The 25,335-nt window shown below is 41.5% G+C and overlaps 1 protein-coding gene across 2 annotated transcripts in view; it reads left to right on the top strand.

Moving 5' to 3' along the window:
• NRG3 (neuregulin 3) overlaps positions 1-25,335 on the top strand; it is an 894,861-nt gene that overhangs the window by 511,904 nt on the left and 357,622 nt on the right. The gene's annotated exons all lie outside the window — the stretch shown is intronic.

Below are 25,335 nucleotides of genomic sequence, written 5' to 3' on the forward strand. Positions count from 1 at the left end.
ATCCACCAGTGCTTGCAGCACCATTGAAAAATACTCCTTTCGGTTTGTGCACTCGGCGGCTTGGTGCTCCGGTGCCAAGATAGGGATATGGGTTCCATCTATGGCCCCACCATAGTTAGGGAATCCCATTGCAGCAAAGCCATCCACTATGACCTGCACATTTCCCAGGGTCACTACCCTTGATATCAGCAGATCTTTGATTGTATTGGCTACTTGCATCACAGCAGCCCCCACAGTAGATTTGCCCACTCCAAATTGATTCCCAACTGATCGGTAGCTGTCTGGCGTTGCAAGCTTCCACAGGGCTATTGCCACTCGCTTCTCAACTGTGAGGGCTGCTCTCATCTTGGTATTCTTGCACTTCAGGGCAGGGGAAAGCAAGTCACAAAGTTCCATGAAAGTGCACTTACGCATGCGAAAGTTTCGCAGCCACTGGGAATCGTCCCAGATGTGCAACAGAAAAAAGGCGTGGAACGATTGTCTGCCGTTGCTCTGATGGAGGGAGGGGTGACTGACAACTTGGCTTACAGAGAATTAAAATCAACAAAGGGGGTGGCTTTGCGAGAAACAGAATGGCCCCCTCAAGGATAGAACTCAAAACCTCAAGATAGAACTGAAAACTGGGTTTAGCAGGCCGTTGATTTCATGGCGAGAGGAAGGAGAAAATGAATACAAAACAAATTTTATCTATTTCTTGTTTTGATCCACTTCATCTATCTTTATACATCTTGCTGGCAGCAGACTGTGCAGTACGACTGCTAGCCATAGTCAACTCCTGGGTGCTCGGCAGAAGACAGTGCAGTATGACTACTGGCCATCGTCTTCTGCTGGCCGCAGATTAAAAGACAGTACGCTGCCAGTAGGACTGAATCGCCATGAAACAAAACTTAAAAGGGAAATGACTTGGCTGAGTCACTCCCATGTTTGCCCAGGCACCCCTGACCTCATCGAGGTCGGTTAAAAGAGCACCCTGAACTACGTCGACAATGGTTACCAGTCATACTGCACTATCTGCTGCCAAAAGGCAATAAACTGTTGCTGTGTAGCAATGCAATACCGCGTCTGCCAGCACCCAGGAGACATATGGTGATGTTTAGCTGAGCAGTCTCCATGCTTGCCATGGTATGGCGTCTGCACAGGTAACTCAAGAAAAAAGGTGCAAAACGATTGTCTGCCCTTGCTTTCACGGAGGAAGAGAAGAAAGGGGGGCCTGACAATATGTACCCAGAACCACCTGCGACAATGTTTTAGCCCCATCAGGCAATGGGATTTCTACCCAGAATTCCAATGGGCAGCGGAGACTGCAGGAACTGTGGGATAGCTACCCACAGTGCAATGCTCCGGAGGTCGATGGTTGCCTCGGTCCTGTGGACACACTCCACCGACTACATGCACTTAGAGCATTTGTGTGGGGGGACACACAATCAACTGTATAAAAATGCTTTCTACAAAACCGACTTCTATAAATTCGACCTAATTTCATAGTGTAGACATACCCTTACACAGGTAACCTTAATTCTGGCATTCCTTAACTTTTGCGTGTTTGACGTTGCAACCTTACTCACATTATCTTAATATGTGTGCATTTGTGTGTGTAAAATAATCTAAATAGACTGAGCTCCTTAAATCCCTTGCTCTCAAACATTTTTTCCAGTTAAAGTATTCTTTTGATTCTTCTCTGCAATCTCTCTGATTTTTCAAAATTCTATTCTGGATCAGAAGAAATGTCTACAAGTACAAAAACCATTTGTATACATACCTTTCAGGAAACTTTGTATTGCTACCTTGCTTTTTTTATTAAGCGTTAATAACACAAACTCTTAAAGAAAAGATCTGTATGCTTCTGGAGCATGAAGGAATGATTTTTTGGTTAGAGTGGCACAGGATAAAATATTTTAGACATAATGAAGAGGATACAAAGAGCAGTTACACTTTTAAAACACGGCACACTTATATTGGTCACCACAGAAACCTTGGATTTAGGCTAATATATTACTCTTCATACAAATAGAGTTTGGGTATTTTTAAGATTCTAAATCAAATCTGCTCGAAGCTGAGATTATTGGACTGGCAGATACTTTCAGTGAATTGTCATGTGGTAGAGTTCTCAGAATTAGTGATGGAAGAGACATACTAGCTCTATGTACCTTTGGCAAGATGGACCTACATCGTTTGGCATGATTCCCTAGTTTGGCAGGCTAGAAATTCTGCAGCAGCTTGAGAGGTTTTTTTTTAAAAAAACAGGTTTGTACTGAATTAGATAAGAAAATGAATTCACACCAATGGAGTATTCATCACATTACTGATTTTTAGATTAGATTGTCAGACCACAGTAATGGGTAGCATGATGTTCCCCTAATCCTGGAACAGTTCAAGAGGAAGATTGTAACTCGGAATGAGTTGCTTTGGGGCGGAATTTACTGTGACTCTTCACATTGTATGCTCGCCAACAGACTGACATAACTTGTGATTCTGGTGCACTGGTTGGGTGGAGTGAAGGCTCTGTCTGCTCCCTGCCCTCTCCTAGCCACCTGCATGAGGCAGAGCCATAGCAGAACTGCAGAGCCTACTTCCTGCTGCAGACAGGAAGAAGGAGTATAGCACTTCAGTGCAAAGAAGTAAGGGGGTACCGTAAACCCTCTCTGCTCCCTTGTGCTGGTCTGCAGAATAAGCCACAATCTGGCCTTTAGATGTTATATTCAGTTGATGTTACACTGTCACCGATTTTTAAAGTTCAATGGATTTTTTTTATTGGAAATGTAACTTCACCAAACTGTCTTTAATATTCATGAGCAGTGTTACTGGAATACATTGATGGAAAGACTTTCATCCAGAAAAATCCCTAAACACATCAATAGCTGAGTCACAAACTCTAGGAATCATTAAACCCTTCCTTACTAAAATGTAGCTGAAATAGACCATCTGTTAGAGCCCAAACATTAACCTGTAAAATACAGGGACTGACGGCCAGAAAAGAGTATTTATCAAGCTATGCATACCTAACTATTTTAATTACGTTATTTGTGTTGGTGTATATAAATCTATTTAATAAACACCCGATACTGATTTGGCTACATGTACTAATCAGACTTTTAAAATCCCTGTTCTTTTAATGTCTACATCAACTTTCAAAGAAACACAATTAAAAAAAAAAGTAAAATAAGAAAGAGCCTTTACAACTGAATTAAAACAATCATGTCAGTGCTATGACTATTCTATCAGCATGTGACTCTCACTGAAGGCAGGTATACACTAGAAGCACTAGATCTGTGCAGCTGCACCAATGCAGCTGTGCTGCCGTAGCGTGTCCAGTGAAGACCTCTATGCCAATGGGAGAGTGTTCTCCCATCGGTACCATTACTCCACTTCTGCGAATACCGACATAGCACCGGTGTGAACAACACTTAGGTCACTGTAACTTGTGTCGCTCGAGGGTGCCTTGTTCACACTCCTCAACGAAGTAAGTTACATCAACTTAAGTGGTAATGTAGACCAGCCCTGAGATGTGCTCATTTCCTGCTTCTTGTACATCCATAATCATAACTGGTCTTTTTTCAAGTGAGGGTATATGAACAAAAGTTCCTTTTGCCTTTCTTACCTGGCAATGTTGTAGGTGTTCCAAAACCCAATCCAGAAGCTGTGTGCGTATTCTTTTTGAAGTGAATATGCCTATTCTTTCATTTCTAATGCTCGCCATATATTATTAAACTCGTCATCAAATGCAGGGGTAATACAGATTTGCATTTGCATGTATTCCTTTTCCTTCTATATTATTATTATTGTACAAGAACAGACTATAATAGTAAGCTTCATTTTCTCCAGATGGTCTTTTTGGTCTTGCTAGAATAACAGATTATCTAGATTCTTCTTAAAGCACCATCTCAGACTATTCTAATTTACAGTAAACAAAACATCAAGTTTTTTGGTTCATCAGCCATACTGTTTTGATTTGCTTCTCTCTGGGATATACAAGACAAGCCAGACAGAAAGAAGAGCTGTTTTAAAAAGCCTATATGAATATTTTAATGATCCAGGGTGGTCAAGAGAGTAGCTTGTCAGCTTAGAAAACAACCTGTACAAACCACAGCCTTTTCTGTTGTTGTTGTTGAGAAAAATCCGAATCCCCTTCACTGAGATGCAACTGAGTATTCTGACAAATAAAAATAAATAAATAAAATGTGGAGGTAGAATCTGCCTTAATTCATGTTCTGGATGATTTAACTATTTTACACTGTCTTTTAATCATATTTTATCATCTGCAGTAAGAGCATCTGTGAATGAATTTTATGCTTATTAGTGTAGATTCAAACTCTGTGGTTCCATCCTAGATTCATCGAATGCCTCCTACAGTTTCTGCTAGCTTAAAGTTTGGGTGATTTTGTCCGCTTTCTGTTCTTAGGTCTTAATGCCTTTTTTTAAAGACACCAGCTGGCCTAATGACATTCTAACAGTTTTTTGTTAACCCACACATCTTTCTCTATATTATGTGTCTTTCTTAACAGAATTATTGCCAGTTTAGTATTTGGGAATGAAGTATGACATAGTTCAGAAAATAAGTGCTCATTTACTAATGTTCTTAATATTTCTAATACTAGCCCTTCAAGTGGGGAGTCAGATCTTAGATGAGCTAAAGACCTTGATTTGCAAAATGAATTGTGAAACAGAAGACAACACAGATCATGCTGCATTAGTTATTGGATCCAAACCTGTTCCTATGCATTTATAGAATCATAGGACTGGAAGGGACCTCAAGAGGTCATTTAGTCCAGACCCCTGCACTCATGACAGGACTAAGTATTATGTAAACCGGGATTCTCAAATTTCATTGCACCACAACCCCCTTCTGACAAAAAAAATTAGTACACGACCCCAGGAGCGGAGACCGAAGCCTGAGCCTGCCCAAGCCCCACTGCCCCGGGTTAGGGGGAGGCTAAGGGGGGGGTGTCAAAGCCGAAGCCCAAGGGCTTCAGCCCCAGACAAAGACCTGTAACCTGAGGACTGCCACCTGGGGCTGAAGCTCTCAGGCTTCAGCCCTGGGTGGTGGGGCTCAGGCTTTGATCTTGGGCTCCGGCAAGTGTAAGCCAGCACCGGCAACCCCATTAAAACGGGGTTGCAACCCATTTTGGGGTCATGACCCACAGTTTGTGAATCGCTGATCTAGTCCATCCCTCAGAGGTGTTTGTCTAACCTGGTCTTAAAAATTTCCAATGATGGAGATTCCACAACCTCCCTAGGCAAATTATTCCAGTGCTTAACCACCCTGACAGTTAGGATGTTTTTCCTAATGTCCAACCTAAACCTTCCCTGCTACAATTTAAGCCCATTGCTTCTTGTCTTATCTGCAGAGGTTAAGAAGAACATTTTTTTCCTCCCTCCTCCTTGTAACAATCTTTTATGTACTTGAAAACTATTATCATGTCCCCTCTCAGTCTTCTCTTTTCCAGACTAAACAAATCCAATTTGTCCACATCTTTCCTGAAATGTGGCACCCAGAACTGGACACAATACTCCAGTTGATGCCTAATCAGCACGGAGTAGAGTGGAAGAATTACTTCTTGTGTCTTGCTTATAACACTCTTGCTTATACATCACAGAATGATGTTTGTTTGTTTGTTTTTTTAACAGTGTTACACTGTTGACTCATATTTAGCTTGTAGTCCACTATGACCCCCAGATCCCTTTCTGCAGTACTCCTTCCTAGGCAGTCATTTCTCATTTTTTGTGTGTGCAAACTGATTGTTCCTTCCTAGTTTACATACCTATAAAATGGTCACTAAAAGAACACAGATGACTGATATGAAAAACACTGTTGCAGTATATTCTCAATAAACATTATAGCTAATGTTCTTTATTATCCTTCAGAAAGAACCCCCGATAGTATAATAGTCCACTAAAAAGTAATTGTAAATCAAAGGGCATCTTTTGTGACAAAATTATTGTGAAGGAAATACATTGTTCATCAGCTCTTCAGTCAGTAAATTAATCTGCCAGCTGTACTGAAAAAAATAATGTATGTAAATATCTATTAATTATATTGATAGCTGTATGGGGACTCTGGTATATAGGCTCCACAGAGAGTCTGCTTTCATTTTTTAACTAAAAATACAAACAGAGAAATACATTACATGTATTTCTATAGTTCCCTTGACAGCAGTACTGGTCTCTTTTGTCTCTAAATTAAAAGTTATTTTCAGCAATACACACGTTTTCTGAAAAAAGAGCTTCTGCCACTTTCTGCTATTCTAAATTGCAGGTAAAACTTCTGCTAGAGAAAAAGTGCCCACAATCTGCTGGGCCTGCAGTGGAGAATTGCCAGGATCTCTGAAGGTGATGGCAGAGCAGGTACTTCTGCCTCAACACCACCACCGCTCAACACACACACACTCACTCACTAATCCGATGCACAGGGCTCAGTGCTAGAGTATGCCTTCCATCCTGCCCAAGAATCCAAGGAGAAGACATGCCCTAGTTTTCTCATCCATCTCCCTCTGGGCCCTGACTGTCACCTCTGATGGTATTCGTCATGCCCTTTTCTGTCCTGTGTTCCCCGACTCCGAAACTTAAAAAAATTGAAAGTTTTGGTAATCCAATAGTTTTGTAGCCTGTCCAGATTTGGAGAGCACTTCCAGAGAGCCAGGGATCTTTCATATGTTCTGCATGGTTCTATCCTGTTTATTCATATGGGAGGATGTACTAACATGCCATAATTTTGGTCTCATATTTGTACAATGATATCACCATTATAGTATCAATACCTATGATGTAGATAAAAAGGTACAAAAGTACTGTAAAGGTACCAAGTACCCTGTTGTGGATCTATTTTTAAATGTTAATTTCCTTGCTCTTCCAGATTTCTGAGAGATTCTTGAATGTTTCTCTGGGAATATTCTGGCCTTTCTCACTTTTTTTTTGTTATAAAATATGTTGGTGAATTATATTTGCACATAAATGTACATTAATATGTGGGATTTATTAATTAACAAAATCTGTCTTTGTGATTTGATAGTTAACACATAAAACGATTTGATAATTCTGCAAACTTTACTCACATGAGAAATTCCAGAGTCAATGGATTATTCATGCTGGAGTGTCACTTATTTGCATAAGGAAGGATAATTCATGTGGGTAAATGTTGGCAGGATTGGGCACTGTAATCTGATCCTGTGTTTGATTACAGTAGTTTTCTGTGATTAACTATGTGAGTTAGCACACAAAGGCATCAAGATTGAGTTGCATCTCAATAATGGTTAATGGAATCCGTTGCCTAATGTACTCTCATAGAGGTCAGTAAGGTTCAGTTGCTGTTTTATACATCTAATATGGGGAAAAGATAGCTAAAGCATCACCTTGCTTCCATATGCATGCAGTGAAATGTCATAAAAATCTATGCAGTATCGTTGCAAAAGTGTCGGTCCCAGGATATCAGAGAGACAAGATGGGTGAGGTAATATCTTTTATTGGACCAACTTCTGTTGGCGAGAGAGACAATCTGTTCCTCCTTGCATTTAGCTGTGCTCAGAGTACCTTTCCCAGACGATGAGCTCGCTGTGGCTTGAAAGTTTCTCTGTCACCAACAGAAATTGGGCCAATGACATCAAATTTCACAGATTTTAAGGCACAGTTATGTAATTATGTGCCCAAATGTTCAGTGATCATTGTTTAAACATGAATGTCTTAACAATATAGTAGCACTATTCCTGATTATATAGGAAAGATGAATTTCACCCACTGTGCAGAGGGGAACCAAAAGACTGTGCCACTTTAATCCCATAAAAGCCTCTGGTTTTGTGCCAGGGATGAATTCCAACCTAAATGCCTGCTAAAGTATTGATATTTTAAAAATAATTTCCCCCTCCTATGTAGCCAAAAAGAAATTATTTGAAACTACCAAATATATCGACCAAATACTTATTTAGTGGAGTAGTCCCTATATATTTTAGGCAACTGTACTTTTTGAAACTTTTTTCTTTTGTTTGGTTGAATTTTTAGAAAAGATCTCTTTCAAACTTCCATCCTCTTAAGCGGGAGTAATAGTGGCAGTTACAGAATCTTCACTGAAATGCAACAGTATTGTACTTATACTGTGTGTGATAATTTTCTTTCTATTAGTAGATCCATGGATTAGTGGATCCATTATTCAACACAGTGGACAAAATTCTGCTATCCTTATGCACAGTGAGTAGCCATACTCTGTGAGTAGTCCTATTGAATTCCCTAAGGTTATTCAGAGTAAGGTACTACTAATTGTGTATACAGGTGGTAGAATCTTAATAGGATTAATAAAATTATTATTATATCATATCGATAGTCTAGGTTTTTGATTGGGGGGCAGTTGGGAGGGAAGAGAGGGTGGATGAAAAAAGTCAGATATTGAGAGATGCATTACTTTTGGAACTGGATTCCTGTTATCAATTTACATAATAGGCATTCAATCCAAAATACACAAAGCATGTTTTAGTAGAGCAGATGATAGGTAATATTGTGGTTCACTGGCTTTCCAAATTAGATTTGCATGTCTCTTGTGACTAGATACAATAAATAAATGAGACAAACAGGAGCTTTAGTTTGGATAAATGGATTTTGTAATCAAAATTCATAATAAGGACCCTGGGACTTGTTCCCCTACTCCAGACCCTTAACCTCCACATTTTCTCCCTTTGGTCCAAAACAGGCCATACTTAATGACTTCTGTAGCATCCCTAGAAAGCTGTTTGTTTGACATGGTTTGAGGAAGGTTGAAAGTATGTTCCAGAAGGTAGTGGGGATGTAAAGGAGCTTTCCTGTGGCTTTGATTTATTGACTGGTTGTGTAAATGTATTATCGCTTATGATTGTTGGATGCACTTGTCAGGCTAAGTTTGTATGTGTTGTTATTCATGTATAATTTTATAATGCCACTGGGTGGTCATTATTGTGTTTTGAAAAAAAAAATAGTGGCCAGTGCACCTAGAGATTTTGAACATGGCATATGATCAACTCCAAAATGTACAGAAGTGGTACAGGCGTCAGTGACCAGAATCCTATTGATTTTGGGAAAATCACAGAAATCAAACAGGGGGAAAATGTGGGACACGGAGCCCCTGTCATTTATTTAGTGCAGCCACAGCTTCAAATACCTCTATAGTTTTGTTTATAGCTCAAACAACTGGTTGATGTTGGCCTTCCAGCATAACAATAGCCTTGCTCGTCTTCTTGATAGAGTTTACACTCTGAGTGACTTTATCTTCCTGACTGTTAATAATGGTGAGAGGAATGGTTGGGCATGGGGGAAAGGGGGTAGTGGAGGTATGCACAGAGCTCTGAGAATGAGGGACGGAGGCTAGGCTGGGCACACAGAAACTAGCAGGGGAGAAATTTGGGGTATGGGTTAAGGGGACACATGAAGCCCCAAGCATGGAGGGAAAGGGAGAAATGAGGGGCAAAAAGGAAGGAAGGGGGCACACACAAAATCCTTGGCAGAGGAGTGGGGAATGGGGGCATCCCAGAACCCTTGCTGAGGGCAGGGGAGATTGGGGGAACTTGGTATGAGGGGCCTGGAGGAAAGAGGATAATCAAAGTGCACACAGAGCCCCTGCCATCGGGGAGAATGAAGGACACTGGGATGGGGGAACGGGGGGAAAGGAGGGACATAGAACTTCTGTGGGAGAATCTGGGGAAATCTAGCATAGAGTTGGGGGTCACACAGAGCCCCTGGCATGGGGGGAAGATGGATCAATAGGAATGGAGATGCACACAACTGCTGTCATGGACAGAGAATGTGGGGCCCTTGTATGGGAGGAAGTGAAATTGTGGGAGAAGGAAACACAGGTGGGGGAAGATTAGGGGGAATTGCAGGGAGTCCCTGAAATAGAGGGGGAAAGGAAGAGCGTTCATGGTGTGAAATGGAAGAACACAAGGAGCATGGTGTGTACAATGAGCTTGACCTACACAACTACAAAGTGCTTGACCCCCTATTTGTAGGCATGCACATCATAAAATTTGTAAAGGCTTTCCTATATAGAGGTCCAGTATTTCTCTTCACTATAGGGGAATCCTTCCTCCCACTACCCATCCTATTGGAGAGGAGATGGCCATTATTAGACTAATTATAGTTTGTAAGGACCTGATCCTAGAGATTGCTGATAACCCCAAGGCGGGGAATGCCACAGTGTAAAATGTAGGGGGCAGTGAGATGTCCAATGTGGTGGCTGCAAAAACCCATCAAGAACCACATCCTGTTAGTTTGAACAGGTCTATACAGTATGTCCCTGGGATAAGAGTGGCCTTTGGCAAGCTTACTTCATAATAAATAATTGAGCACTCTTTCAGATATTCTTACTGAGCCAATGAAAATTCAAATATTGTATGAGATAGACTTCATTTAATTAGTATTACTCTAATTTTGTTAAAGGTGGGATTGATTTAGAGATATAAGTTACATATTGTGTTGGTGTGGATTCCTCCTCCCCCCCCCCCGCTTCTCTATAAAAATTATTTTTAGAGGCATTCTCCCCCACCCAAAAATAAACTGATTAATAAAACAGATGTTGGCTCTTTATTTAGTCAGCCAAACACACCACTACTCTCCAAAATGTATCACATTATTCATATTATGTCATCAGGATGGCTAGGATATTCTTAAACTGCTTCAGAATCCCCAGAAAAATGAAATGCTAAGTACCATGCAGACTTAATTAATGTAGTTTTAATGAATGATACTAAAAAATTGAAGCAGGCAAACATTTCCCTGCTGTGTTTTCACCTTTAATCTCCTGCTTATGAGAAGTTTTGCTCTTAGGGCTATCTAGTCCAATCCAATGTCTTAAGGGAAGGCTACACTTAGGGGTGGGGTTAGCCCCCCAATTTCCCACAATAGCTCAAACTGGTACAGATGCAGTGGTGGGAGTGTTTGTGCAGGCGACCACCAGCATTTTAATGTTGTGAGTTGTGTAATAAAAGTCTGACACACTGTCTTTAAATATCCCTGTGACTTTGTCCAGCGGTTTGTGGTCTCCTTCATGCTGCCGATGGAACATGTGGTAGGTCTCTGGTCCTGCTTCGTGTAGCAATGTGGAGGATTTGGCACACTCCTGTTTCTCTCCAATGCCACTTGCTTCCAGGATGATGGGGATGTGCTGCAGTGACCTTCCCCAGTTTTCTTCCAGGTACCCTTCTGTACCCCAACTGTTCAGGTGGCTCTTAATCCATTTTTGTAGAAAACATTGTGACACTGTTTAGTAAGGGTCTAATGCACAGGCTACTCATAGGAGAATGTATTCTATATGCTGGCCCTGGTCATGTGATATAGGTCAGGGTTATAAAGATGAATACCTCTGTCAGCAATGACTCCAGTGACTACCTTCAAACAGGTATAGAAGATATGGTGCTTAAAATGACACAGGCCATCTTGTCCCCTTTTGCTACTGCTGGGGAGAAATTTTAGAAAGACAAGTCTAGTATAGACAAGGCCTATGTAATGATAGTATCACTCCCCCCTCCTACGAAAAGTGAATCTACATTGAGTGGAATGACAATTATACCACTCATATCAGAGAACTGAAAATCTGACAATTATCACATTACATTTCTCTTCTTCTAAACGAATTTTATACTGGTATGTATTCCCCCCACACAGAATGTCATCAGTATTGCAATGGTGTCTTTTTTGAAAAGATACCGAGGGTTCAGTTGTGCCCTGTAATGCACAAGGGGAGAATGAGCAGAGCAAGCCTTCCCCTGCCGTTGCACACAGTGTCTGTCTTTGCAATTCCTTGAGCAAAAGGTCTGCTCCAAGTTAGAGCTGCTCCTTGTGCTACCTTACAGAGATCTATCCCTGGGGTGGACTCTACATCAAGTCAATAGGTGGCACTGTGGCTGCACTCCCCTTCAGTCTAGCAGGCATGTGGCAGTTTAAGGCACAATTCCTCGAGGATTTCCTGCTGGGCTAATGCAGCTCCACTCCATTACTAGTGTACGCTCTGTTGTAATGCAAAGAAAATGAGTCCTATATATTTTGTATGCTTTGTAATAGAAACATTCATCATATTTGGGTTTTTTTAAGTAGCTTTGCTACCATGATTAAGCATTGTCCCTTTATAATCCCACAGTAATCTCATTTACAAACGCCAGTCCAGAAGGGGTGCCTTTAGGAATGTGGTGTGGCTGAAGCAGTAAATCAAGGCTTTGACAAAGTGATTCATATACTAAAAGAAGGTGATTTGGAATTCTGATCTGACAGGCTAGCCAGAAACTGATGGATGTTTAAAGTCAATGAAGGTGGTAGGCAGTTCTTATATTCGACTGCCTCTCAAAAACCTTGCACCAGCTGAGGCAGCAAAAGGATTTCTTCAGCAAGCAGAATTATGGAAATGCCTGTATTGAGGTTTGAAGATACTGAGGGGTGCAATCAACATATTTCACTTTTGAGAAAAATCTATTTGAATGCAAGGCCTCTAGTGTATTATTGTCATTGCAATGGGGTCAGCACCCACCTCTTGTGAGTGCCCCCTCTGGTTGGGTGTGTCTGCATTCTTTAAACCAGTCCAGCCCTGGTATGGGGCTGTATATCCAGGGCTTCCTCCCTGGAGACACTATTCTTCTGCAGCCCTCCCCATGCACAGTCTCTGCTCAGTTCCTGCAGCCAGCCAGGAGCTCCTTCAATGCTCCCTCAGTCCCTGCTAGCAAATTGTCTTTGGCTTGGTCCTAGCAGTCAGCCAGGAGCCTCTCACTCCCCCGGTCCCTGCCCCCATTTAGCTGTCCATTGTGCTGCAGTTCCCTCAGCCAGACATACAGTCCTTTCTTCTCCAGCTCCAAGCAGCAACTAACTGCTGCTCTGCTCTTCAGCTCCTTTTATACGGCCCTCCTGGGCCCTGATTGTCTGCTTCCCCTGCAGCCTCTCCACTGCTTCTTACCTGGGATGAGTGTGGCAGGACCGTGAGGTCTCCAACAGGGGGCCTGTAGGCCTAGTCCACCCCATCTCAGCCATACATTTCAAAAATGTAAAATAGCTTATGATTTACAACATTTCAGTAAATTGAACAGAAAGTATATTCCTACCATAGCAAAATTTTCCCTCCCTTCATTCCCCTACCCAAAACCGATACTGTAAGTCAGAAGAAAACCTGTTGTTCTTGGCTTTAACAGGCTCAATCTATTTTGCTTTATTTCTGTGAAAAATAACTCTTGGCAGTCCAAGTAATTTTAAAAAAGGCCATTTATTTTTCCTATGAAAACAAGCAAGATGAGAAACATTAAAATTAGAAATAGCCTTTCCCAGGGGAAAGAGCATTATGTGAAGAAGTTGAGCTGGTTTGTTGAGACTGGTACCCAGTTTTTCTGTTTAAAATCTAGCTGTATTCTTCTTTCTGGATCCTTGGATTTGTAAAATAAAAAAGTTGTTTGCAGTCTGTACAACCTGTGCCTACTGTTGTATAAACCAGGCAAAGTACAAACAACCTTCAACATGACTTTATTTTTTAAAGTGGAAACCTCTTTACCAAGCTGCTGCTGCACCCTCTGTAGCTTTTCCCCAGCCTCTCAACTCCTCCCCACCTCCTTTCTGTTTCCTGTCCTTTCAGACTCCCAACAGCCAGTGCTCCCAATTCTAATAATTACAAGCAACATCTAAACACCACAATTAAACTCTCCCAATTAAAATAAACATTATTGTTCCAACCACAGGAACAAATATGAAACAAGACACTATACTGTTGGCAGAAATGTTACACTGAAAACACTGTAGATACTACATAACATAATCTCTAGTCCAGACAGGTGGTCGTCTGGGTCTGACCGGCCGTCTCTCAAGCCCCGGTTCCAGTGCAATGTCTTGTTGTGTTGGTACTATGTTGAAGTCATCCAATCCAGACTGGGTGTTGGCATAATCTCCTCTTGGTGCATAGGCAGGTGCAAGATAAGAAGCATTCCATACCCACCCATCAGAAAGTCAATAAGTGTAAGGTCCCTTCTTCTCTATGATTTTAAGAGGAGCTGTGAATTTATGGTCCCCTTTGGTTAAATTCCAGGTTTTCGTATTCCAACGAAGGAACCACACTCAAACTTTGGTTCCTTAGCTTCCCGCCACTTGCTGTGAAAGCCTTAGACTTTGCTTGGTTCTGTTCAACTGTTTTTCTCACATCATCTCCGGTTGGGGCATCAGGTCGTGCCTTTAACAATCCAGCAATGTTCAGTTTAGTATTCATCTGTTTCCCATGCAGTAACTCTGCGGGTAACCTTTGCGTTGTGGCATGTCGTGTAGCCTGGTATACTTGCAAGAAATCAGAAGTGAAGGGTATTGTCAAAGTCAGTTTCAGGACTCACATAATTTGTCAGACCCCTCTGTTTATTAGCAAAGCACTTTGCTAATGCACCCATATGTGAGCCCCTCTCTGAGGCTCAAGATAACTTATTTATACAGCTAAGCCAAAGCCAATTTAACATAAGAGACAAAAGAAAGCAGAAACTGACAAATATACATATATATCTTATTTGCATACTAATGTTTACCAATCTCCTAGCTCAGTAGGAGCTCTAAGTTAATTAGTTTGAGGACCCATTGTCTCACACTCCTTAATGTTTCTCTTCCTGACAACTATATTTCAACAAACCCTTCAAGTAGCATTTCTTTAATGAATTATAATTTCAATATAATTCATTCTACTTTCATAGTATCCACAATTGCCCTTCCAGTTTAGCCATTTGCAAGCTCTCTTTCAAACTTCTGTTAAACTGTTCAATTTCCCCATTGGCTTGAGGGTAATATAGGGATGACCTTCTGTGTAAAATGTTCTTCTGTGCTAGAAAAGTTTCAAACTCCAGGGAAGTAAATTGACTACCATTATCTGAAACCAGTTCTTTTGGGTTACCTTCCCTGCTAAAAACTGAAGAGAGGAACTTAAATACTGTAGCAGAAGAGATTTGCAATGTAAACGCTACCTCGGGCCATTTACTGAAATAGTCTATTACAGTGATGGCATAACGGCAGTCAATTGGAGCAGTATCAAAGGGTCCTGCAATGTCCATTGCCACTTTTTCCCATGCAGATTCAGGAAGAGGAACAGGCTGTAATGGAGGGGTACATGTCACTGCTGTCTTATCATGCATTTGGCAAGTGACACAGGATTTTATGAGTGCTTCAGTTTGAGAGTCCATCCCTGGCCACCAACACAGATCCCGTAGTCGTTGTTTGGGTTGGACAATTCCTTGATGGGTATTGTGTGCCAGGTGTATGAGTTTTGACTGTAATTCTTCTGGCACAAGGAGCCGGTGTGTACCTTATAGCACACAGCCATCAAACAAAGAAATTTCATCCCAAGCTCTAAAATAAGGCAGCAAAACTGCATCAAGTTTTTCGGGTGACTGGGCCATCTCTTTGTCAGAAATTCCCGTAGTTTTTGTTGAATTGGAAACACTGAACAAGCAGCCTGAAATTATTCTCTTGTAACTGCAGCGAGGGTGCTTGTAATAAGTGCAACCACTACATCCTCATCCTCTTGTGAAGGTAAAGGCAGGCGAGAAAGGCAATCAGCAACCACATTTTGGTTTCCAGGCTTATATTCCAGTTCATAATTGAAAGAGAATAGTCTTGCAGACCATCTAGCAATACGATATCCTGCTCTTCCCAGTCCTTTCGTGGTGAGCAATGTCGTCAAAGGGCTGTGGTCTGTGCGCTACTTGAACGTGCGGCCCCACAGGTAAGTTCTCCATTTTTCAGTAGCCCAGACATAAGCAAGTGCTTCTTTTTCGACTGTAGAATATTTTCTCTCAGCATTACTTAGTGTCCTTGAAGCAAATGCAACAGTCCTCTCTGTGTTGTCCTCATGCAGTTGTGTGAGAACAGCCCCAAGTCCAAAATCAGAAGCATCAGTAGTTACAATTGTGGGCAATGCAGGACTGAATATGCAAGTATTGGATTATGTACAATCAAGTCTTTCACCGTTTCTAAACTAGCTTGTGCATCCATTGTTCACACTGAGGTTGAACTTCTCCGTAGTAATTCCCGTAACAGTTCAATGACAGAAGCATAATTGGGAATGAATTTTGCATACCAGGAGGTAAGACCCAAGAAGGAACGTAAGGTTGGAATCTGTTGGAAGAGGAGCATTTCAAATTGCCAGGGTATGATCTGGATCAGGTTTTAGTCCAGCCTGTGAAATTGTATGCCCCAGAAAGAAGAGTTCAGTTTGTCTAAATTTGCATTGCGACCTGGTGAGCTGGAGGCTTGCTGTGCTGATGCAGTTTAGTACAGACTGCAGGTTACTACCACAGCTGGTAAACTGATAGGCTTTACATCATCTTACATGCAGGCATTGGGAACAAATCACACCACAATCCAAGTGAATGAAATATGGTCAGAACAATGCTTAGAGAAAGTAAAGCTTCTTTACAAAAAACAAAACAAAACTATTTTCCACCCAGTGAATCTTGCAGCTAACAGAATAATGATAATATGCAAATAAAAATGTTTGACCTTTCAGTCTGCGTGTCTAACAAAAAGAGAGCACAGACATCATAAAGAAACAAACTCTAAGGTGACTATTCTGTAATTCAAAAAGAAGTACATTCTTTATTGACTTTTTTAACTGAGAAAATAGGTGATATGGAGAAACAGCCTCTCTGGTTGAAGAGCATGATAATAAATAACCCTGAAAATCTGAAGGTAGAGATTGTGACACTGTTTCAGAAAATCTACTTAAAGAATTATTCAGTAAAGAAAAATCTACCTTCTGGAGGCTCAGAGGAGAGACTTCATTAGGGCCTGATGAGCCCATGTAAACCTGGACACTGACCCCTGGACTATACTGGTGAAATTCCTAAAATACTCTGTTAATTTACCAAAAGTCAACCAAATGTGTTAAAGTATATTCGAATAAAACCAGGATTCGTTTTAGCAAGGCTTCAGGGGAGAACATTTGAACAGATGACAGAACTGTACAGATATGAAACATAAACACTTCAATAAAACATAATATCAGTTGATCAAAGAGAATTAGGGGCTTCTGAATGTTTCGCTTTCCTTAAAAGATAAGGGACCAAATTTATTACTGTTGTAACTCAGGTAGGTTGTCAAGGCTGACTTTGGTCCAATAACTTGTTATAGTCTCAAGGCATGTGTCATTTTTGAGGTAGGAGTTTACATCTGCTTGCCATTGTTTTACAAGTCTGTGTCCCCACAACCATCGGGTTCCTGGCTCTAACACTCCATTAGGAAATTTGGTGAAATTGCTTTTGGTGAGGGTTTGACAAAGTGGGAATTTTTTGTAATATTTTTATGATCCCTATATGTTCCATTATTACCCACTGAGGGAAAAGGGAATTGAGTTTGCTGTCAGGGCAGACTACTACATAGGTGGTAAGCGTTACCTCAGTGTTTGGGTGGGAGAGTTACTAAGAAACTCGTTGAAACTGAACCAGATCAATAAGGGGGCCAGAGAGACAATGTAAGCTCCAGTAAATCATGGAATTTCCCCGCCTCTTATCAGGGAAGTTGTGTGGAGACCCCTGCTTGATAGTAAAGACTGAGAGGTTGGGGGATAAGTGCTGGATTCTGGACTCTGGAGTAAGCTGGCAGCTCTCTCACCTGTGAATTGACCAAGGAGGTCAGATTGAGAGAGAGAGCTAGAGCCTGAAAATGGAGTTTGTCTTGAGCTCTGGGCTGACCAGAATGGACTATGCTTTACGTTTCATTTATCTATGCTAAGCTAAGGACTTCCACTGCTGTGCTGCAGTTGACTAATAAACCCCACTGCTTTGACAACGCTGCCTGAGTGTCACTGTAAATACTTGGTTTCAGAGGAACAGCCGTGTTAGTCTGTATTCGCAAAAAGAAAAGGAGTACTTGATGAAATATAAAATACTTGATGAGGTGCATTAATCCCTGAAGAGTGTCCAAGTCTCTACCAGGAGTCTATCTCAGTTGGACTTGCTGAACAGAGCCCAGAAGTTCAGTCTCAGGAGGTGGTGAGGCAGCGTGGCCTACCCTGAAGAAAGAGTGAGACACACTGGGGGGTCAGCACATTGAAGGGATCATTCCAAAGGTGGGGGCATAGCACCAATCATGTGGATCTGTCACAAGGAGGAACTATTTGTGTCTCTTCTCAGTTTTCAAGTAAATGATTTCATATGCCTGAAATACCAATTTCAAACTTCACTTAACTACCCCCCTTTACCTCCTACCTCTTTCATTCATGCTCAGCCACTCTCTTGCTTGGCTGTGTCCCTTCAGCATTCAGATGTGCCACCTCCCTTTTATTCTATTTGCCTTGACCATTTTCTCCCTCCTGCCCTTAGCCGCCAACACCAAGATTGTCATTCATAGGAATCTAAGAATGATTCCTTCTTAGATTCAATGGCTCCATGTCTAGTTGGCAGCCGGTATCAAGTGGAGTGCCCCAAGGGTCGGTCCTGGGGCCGGTTTTGTTCAATATCTTCATAAATGATCTGGAGGATGGTGTGGATTGCACTCTCAGCAAATTTGCGGATGATACTAAACTGGGAGGAGTGGTAGATACGCTGGAGGGGAGGGATAGGATACAGAAGGACCTAGACAAATTGGAGGATTGGGCCAAAAGAAATCTGATGAGGTTCAATAAGGATAAGTGCAGGGTCCTGCACTTAGGATGGAAGAACCCAATGCACAGCTACAGACTAGGGACCGAATGGCTAGGCAGCAGTTCTGCGGAAAAGGACCTAGGGGTGACAGTGGACGAGAAGCTGGATATGAGTCAGCAGTGTGCCCTTGTTGCCAAGAAGGCCAATGGCATTTTGGGATGTATAAGTAGGGGCATAGCGAGCAGATCGAGGGATGTGATCGTTCCCTTCTATTCGACATTGGTGAGGCCTCATCTGGAGTACTGTGTCCAGTTTTGGGCCCCACACTTCAAGAAGGATGTGGATAAATTGGAGAGAGTCCAGCGAAGGGCAACAAAAATAATTAGGGGTCTGGAACACATGAGTTATGAGGAGAGGCTGAGGGAGCTGGGATTGTTTAGCCTGCAGAAGAGAAGAATGAGGGGGGATTTGATAGCTGCTTTCAACTACCTGAAAGGGGGTTCCAAAGAGGATGGCTCTAGACTGTTCTCAATGGTAGCAGATGACAGAACGAGGAGTAATGGTCTCAAGTTGCAGTGGGGGAGGTTTAGATTGGATATTAGGAAAAACTTTTTCACTAAGAGGGTGGTGAAACACTGGAATGCGTTACCTAGGGAGGTGGTAGAATCTCCTTCCTTAGAGGTTTTTAAGGTCAGGCTTGACAAAGCCCTGGCTGGGATGATTTAACTGGGATTTGGTCCTGCTTCGAGCAGGGGGTTGGACTAGATGACCTTCTGGGGTCCCTTCCAACCCTTATATTCTATGATTCTATGATTCTAAGTCCATATTTTCAGAAATGCTGAGCACCAAGCATCTCCCATTGTTCGGGCCTCAGTACTTCTAAGGCACATGCCCAAATATGGATTTAAAAGCCTAATGCAAGTCTCCTATTGTTGAATATCTTGGGCCAGCCTTCTGAAAGCTGTGGCCTATTCCTTGGTCCCTTCTCGTCTGTCTTTTGAATCCTGTGCAATCCTATTTTTCTCTCTTTTGCTTCCAGGTCACCAGGGATCATCTCCAGGCCAAAGTGAATAGCCTTTATTTTTTAACTCTCAGCTTTTTTTTTTTTTTAATTTGTTGCTACTGACTGTGTTGATCACTACCTTCTCCTGGATTCCCTTTCCTTTGTGGATTTTTTGAGACATCTCTTTCCTGGCTCATCTTCCTAACTTTTTTCCTAAGCCCTTTTTTTGTCCACACTTTCTGTCAGCATCCCTCAGGGTTCTATGCTTGGTCCTTTCCTCTCCTCCCTTTAGGTTGACCTCAGCTGCTATGACATGTTCAGTTTCCATATCTACACTGATAACTGCCAAATGTAACTCTTCACTGCAACAACTCAACATGGCAAAGTGTAGCCCTTGTCTAACCTTATAAACTGTCACTTCTTGTCCCATTTCCATTAGTTGATAATTCTTCCTGTTCCTGCGGTTTGAAACCTCGGTGGCATATCTGTCCCCTTCTCCTTCTTACACTCCCCTTTGTATGAAGCATTTCACCGACTTTGTCTTACTGTCGTATTCATCTAGTTCAAGTTTCTCATTCCTGCCTTTGCTCTATTCTTGTAAATCTGGCTGATCCTACACAAGTCTGAAACAATGCTGGTCAATTTGGTCCAGTAAGATCTGGGAATACCTATTGCTATGATTTCATTTGACACTTACATTTTTGTCCAAATAGCACCATCTTAGAAGGTATAAGTGAGCACAATTTAATTATTCCTGTGAACTAAGTCTGAATTTTAGAATATACTCAAGGAGATGAGTTAGTATAATAGATCTGAATTTCTTTTGAATGTATTCACACAATTTTTAAATGCAATAAAAAGATGAAAGTTTTCACAATCCTTATATAATTAGGGTGCTACTGGGTCAGCTAATTTACTTTCCTTGATCCTACATTGGAAGAATTTGGGTTTTTTTAATTACTCTTACTTTCATTCCAGAAAATGTGATACAGTATATAAAATACCATAATTTTATATGAATAAATTGTCATTTGGGCTGCTCTTTTTGTACAACCTATCTACCCAAAACAATTATGTAGTGTATTTTGTTTATAGCTATCAAAATTAAATGGAAAAATCAGCACTTTTAATTTAAGATTGGGATTATATTTGCTTGTGGGTTTATTTGCAAAATTAAAGGCTCATGAGACTGAGTATTGAGGCCAACAAACATGATAATGAGAAGAACTGTTTGTATCTTCAAAGTTGATGAAATACTCGCTATAAAATCCCTTGTTCTATACAGACTTTTCCTAACAGTGTCATGCCTTAACAGTTTCTACAAACTCATGAAACAAAAGCTTCATTAACAGATGTTAAGGTGAAAAGAAATCTACCAAAAATTCATGGTTAAAGGGAAACACAGTAAATTATTGCTGTTTGGTAATCACTAAACAAGGCAGTATTCCTTTCATTGGAATTCCCTGTTTCAGAACTTTTACTTAAGTATATTCTCAGCAATAAACCAGTGGAATTTCTGAGCAATGATGGTACATGGTTTCTGAAATATCCACTTCCTTGAAACTTGAAGGGGTTCTATGTTTTATAGATCTCTCATTAACTACTGCACTTATGCAAAGCTCATTTTCAGGAAGTTATGACCCTTCTCTATCATTTTGCTGTGGTTCTCTTCCATCTCTAAATAGTGAATTAAATATAACTGCATAGAAATGTCTTCTTGAGTTCCATAATCACTTTGTGGTAAACATAATCAAAGAGTGCAGTGGTAATCTCTAATAACTTGACTATTTTGGTTACTGAAATATTCAGTGTTGGTCTTTGATTCTTCTGTGCCTCATTTGGAATAAACATTATAAAACTGATTGCTGTATAGACATTAGTGGGGGCAATATACTATGATTTTATTTATGGCACTTACATTTCTTTATAGCAGCAGCATGTGGCCAAGGTTTAGGTGAAGCCCATTTGATTACTCCTGTAAGCAAATCTGAATTTAGAATATACTCAAGGAAATGCAGCTGGTACTATAGATCTGAGTTTATTTTAAATGTGTTCACATACAGCAGCCATCTCAGCCTGATGCAGAATAATGCTATAGAGCTACTTAGGTACATCATGCTGTAGGGTTTGAAGGTGGGCACTCTATTTTGCCTGTCTTTGCTAGTGAGCATGTGACAATGCAGACTACACTACCTCTCCCCAGCCATCCTTACCATCATAGCTGTATCTGACTGAGGCTGTTGCTTTTATTAGTGATGTTCAGAGGCTGATCTTGAGGCTTATTGTTGCTGACCCATTGACTTTGTGTCTCTGGCTTCAGGATCAGAATTTTGCATTTGTCTCCTCTCATGCTGACAAAAAGGGTATTTTTAAAAATAAATTTTGAAACAGAGCAATGCCTATGTAATACTGTCATTTAAACAAACTTATATTCATGCTTTCTTCACTTTGGCATCTTGATTAACAGATCAGCATGTGCCTTACTGCCTTGAACAGGACAAATTAAGAGGCATGTCAGGGAAGGCAGGATGTGTTATTGAAACCTATGAGACTATTTTCCCCCCTAAAGTGGATCAATATTTATGTTTGTCTGGTTCAAGGGACATTGGGTGTGAAATAAAGGACAGAAGTTAAACCTCTTCGGCTAAGTGCTATATGGGACATTAATTGAATTACTAACTTACTTGGTAGTAAGTTCATGGCAGTGTGATCTGTTTGGTGTATTGTTTTCAATTTTTACTTTTAGTGTTACGGTGGTGCTACTGGTCACATGAAAGTTACAAGGACATACAAGAATATTAATGTTATATTTATATAGATACTTTAATCCCAAAAGATCTTAAAGTGCTTTACAAACTACTATCTATATGTATGTGTGTGTGTGTGTGTGTGTGTGTATGTATGTATGTATATATATATATAAAAAATGTGTGTGTGACTTAATTTACCTGCCACTGAAGGTCACACTCCTCCAGGGTTCATCACTAAACAGGGTTTGACAACATAGCACGGAATTGTAGAAAAAGAAGAGGAGAACATTATAGGGTAGAATTTAAGCAGACAGAATATAACTAGTGCCTGCCACACAGATGGCATGATTTAAATGATCCGTTCTAATACTTAAATTCCAAAGGTGATAAATTATGTCATGATTCCTGCAAAAATTGTCATAGCTTCTGTCAAGGTTCCTCCCCCACTCTGAACTCTAGGGTACAGATGTGGGGACCTGCATGAAAAACCTCCTAAGCTTATCTTTACCAGCTTAGGTCAAAACTTCCCCAAGGTACAAAATATTACACCCGTTATCCTTGGAATGGCCGCTACCACCACCAAACTAATACCGGTTACTGGGGAAGAGCTGTTTGGACGCGTCTTTCCCCCCAAAATACTTCCCAAAACCTTGCACCCCACTTCCTGGACAAGGTTTAGTAAAAAGCCTCACCAATTTGCCTAGGTGACTACAGACCCAGACCCTTGGATCTTAAGAACAATGAACAATCCTCCCAACACTTGCACCCCCCCTTTCCTGGGAAATGTTGGATAAAAAGCCTCACCAATTTGCATAGGTGACCACAGACCCAAACCCTTGGATCTGAGAACAATGAAAAAGCATTCAGTTTTTACAAGAAGACTTTTAATAAAAAATAGAAGTAAATAGAAATAAAGAAATCCCCCCTGTAAAATCAGGATGTAGATATCTTACAGGGTAATTAGATTCAAAAACATAGAGAACCCCTCTAGACAAAACCTTAAGTTACAAAAAAGATACACAGACAGAAATAGTTATTCTATTCAGCACAATTCTTTTCTCAGCCATTTAAAGAAATCATAATCTAACACATACCTAGCTAGATTACTTACTAAAAGTTCTAAGACTCCATTCCTGTTCTGTCCCTGGCAAGAGCACACACAGACCCTTTGTTCCTCTCCCTCCTCCCAGCTTTTGAAAGTATCTTGTCTCCTCATTGGTCATTTTGGTCAGGTGCCAGCGAGGTTACCTTTAGCTTCTTAACCCTTTACAGGTGAGAGGAGCTTTCCCCTGGCCAGGAGGGATTTCAAAGGGGTTTACCCTTCCCTTTATATTTATGACACGCCCCCCAAATCTCAGCTAGGGTGAAACACTGGCTGGGATTTCTTCCTGGAGCTCTAGGAAAAACAGAGTTAATAAGACACATGCATCTCTAAATATACTACCAAGTACATAAAGACTAACAATATTTTCCACATCTCAAGGACGATTTTAACCAGTTGACTCCTGGAAACTTTCACGGGAGAGTGCATCAGCCACTTTGTTAGAAACTCCTGAGATGTGTTGGATGTCGAAATCAAAATCTTGGAGAGCTAAACTCCACCGAAGAAGTTTTTTGTTAGTTTCTTTGACGGTGTGAAGCCACTTCAGTGCAACATGGTCGGTTTGCAGGTGGAAACGCCGTCCCCAAACATATGGGCGTAGCTTTTCCAGAGCGTAGACAATGGCGTAACATTCTTTTTCAGTGACTGACCAGTTGCTTTCCCTCTCAGACAGTTTTTTGCTGAGAAACACTACAGGGTGGAATTCTTGATCAGGTCCTTTCTGCATTAAAACTGCTCCCACACCACGCTCGGACGCATCTGTGGTTACTAGGAACGGTTTGTCAAAGTCTGGGGCCCTTAGTACAGGGTCAGACATGAGTGTCGCTTTAAGCTTGTTAAAGGCCTTCTGACACTTTCCGGTCCACTGAACAGCATTTGGCTGTTTCTTTTTGGTTAGGTCTGTCAGTGGGGCAGCGATTTGGCTGTAGTGCGGTACAAATCGTCTGTAATAACCGGCCAAGCCTAAGAAGGATTGAACCTGTTTCTTTGACTTTGGGACAGGCCACTTTTGGATAGCATCCACTTTGGCCTGTAGGGGGCTGATAGTTCCTTGACCCACCTGGTGTCCAAGGTAAGTCACTCTGTTTAGGCCTATTTGACACTTCTTAGCCTTAACAGTTAGTCCTGCCTCCCTTATGCGCTCAAGGACTTTTTGTAGATGTTCCAGGTGGTCTGCCCAGGAATCCGAAAATATGGCCACATCGTCAAGGTAGGCGACTGCATATTCTCCTAATCCCGCTAGGAGACCATCTACAAGTCTTTGGAAAGTGGCGGGTGCATTTCGCAGCCCGAAAGGGAGTACATTAAATTCATACAGCCCGAGATGTGTGATGAAGGCTGCCCTTTCCTTGGCAGATTCATCTAGCGGTACCTGCCAGTACCCCTTGGTTAAGTCCAAGGTAGAGATGAACTGGGCCCGTCCCAGTTTCTCTAATAGTTCATCTGTGCGTGGCATTGGATAGTTGTCTGGGCGAGTTACAGCATTTAGCTTACGGTAGTCCACGCAAAAACGTATTTCCCCATCTGGTTTGGGAACTAGAACCACTGGAGATGCCCATGCACTTTCAGAGGGGCGGATTACCCCCATCTGTAACATATCCTGGATCTCCCGTTCTATAGCAGTTTTAGCTTGAGGAGACACCCGGTAAGGTTGGACCCTAATTGGGTGAGCATTACCTGTGTCAATGGAGTGGTATGCCCGTTCAGTCAGTCCTGGGGTGGCTGAGAACGTTGGCGCGTAGCTAGTGCACAGCTCCTGGATCTGCTGTCGCTGCATACGCCCAAGGATCATGGAGAGGTTCACCTCTTCCACACCACCAGCACATTTCCCTTCGTAGTAAACACCTTCAGGCCACTCAGCGTCGTCTCCTCCCTGGGCTGTAAACTGACAAACCTTTAATTCTCTGGAATAAAAGGGCTTTAGAGAATTAATATGGTACACCTTAGGCTTTC

The sequence above is a fragment of the Caretta caretta genome, chromosome 7 (assembly GCF_965140235.1).
Source record: "Caretta caretta isolate rCarCar2 chromosome 7, rCarCar1.hap1, whole genome shotgun sequence".
Lineage (NCBI taxonomy): Eukaryota > Metazoa > Chordata > Testudines > Cheloniidae > Caretta > Caretta caretta.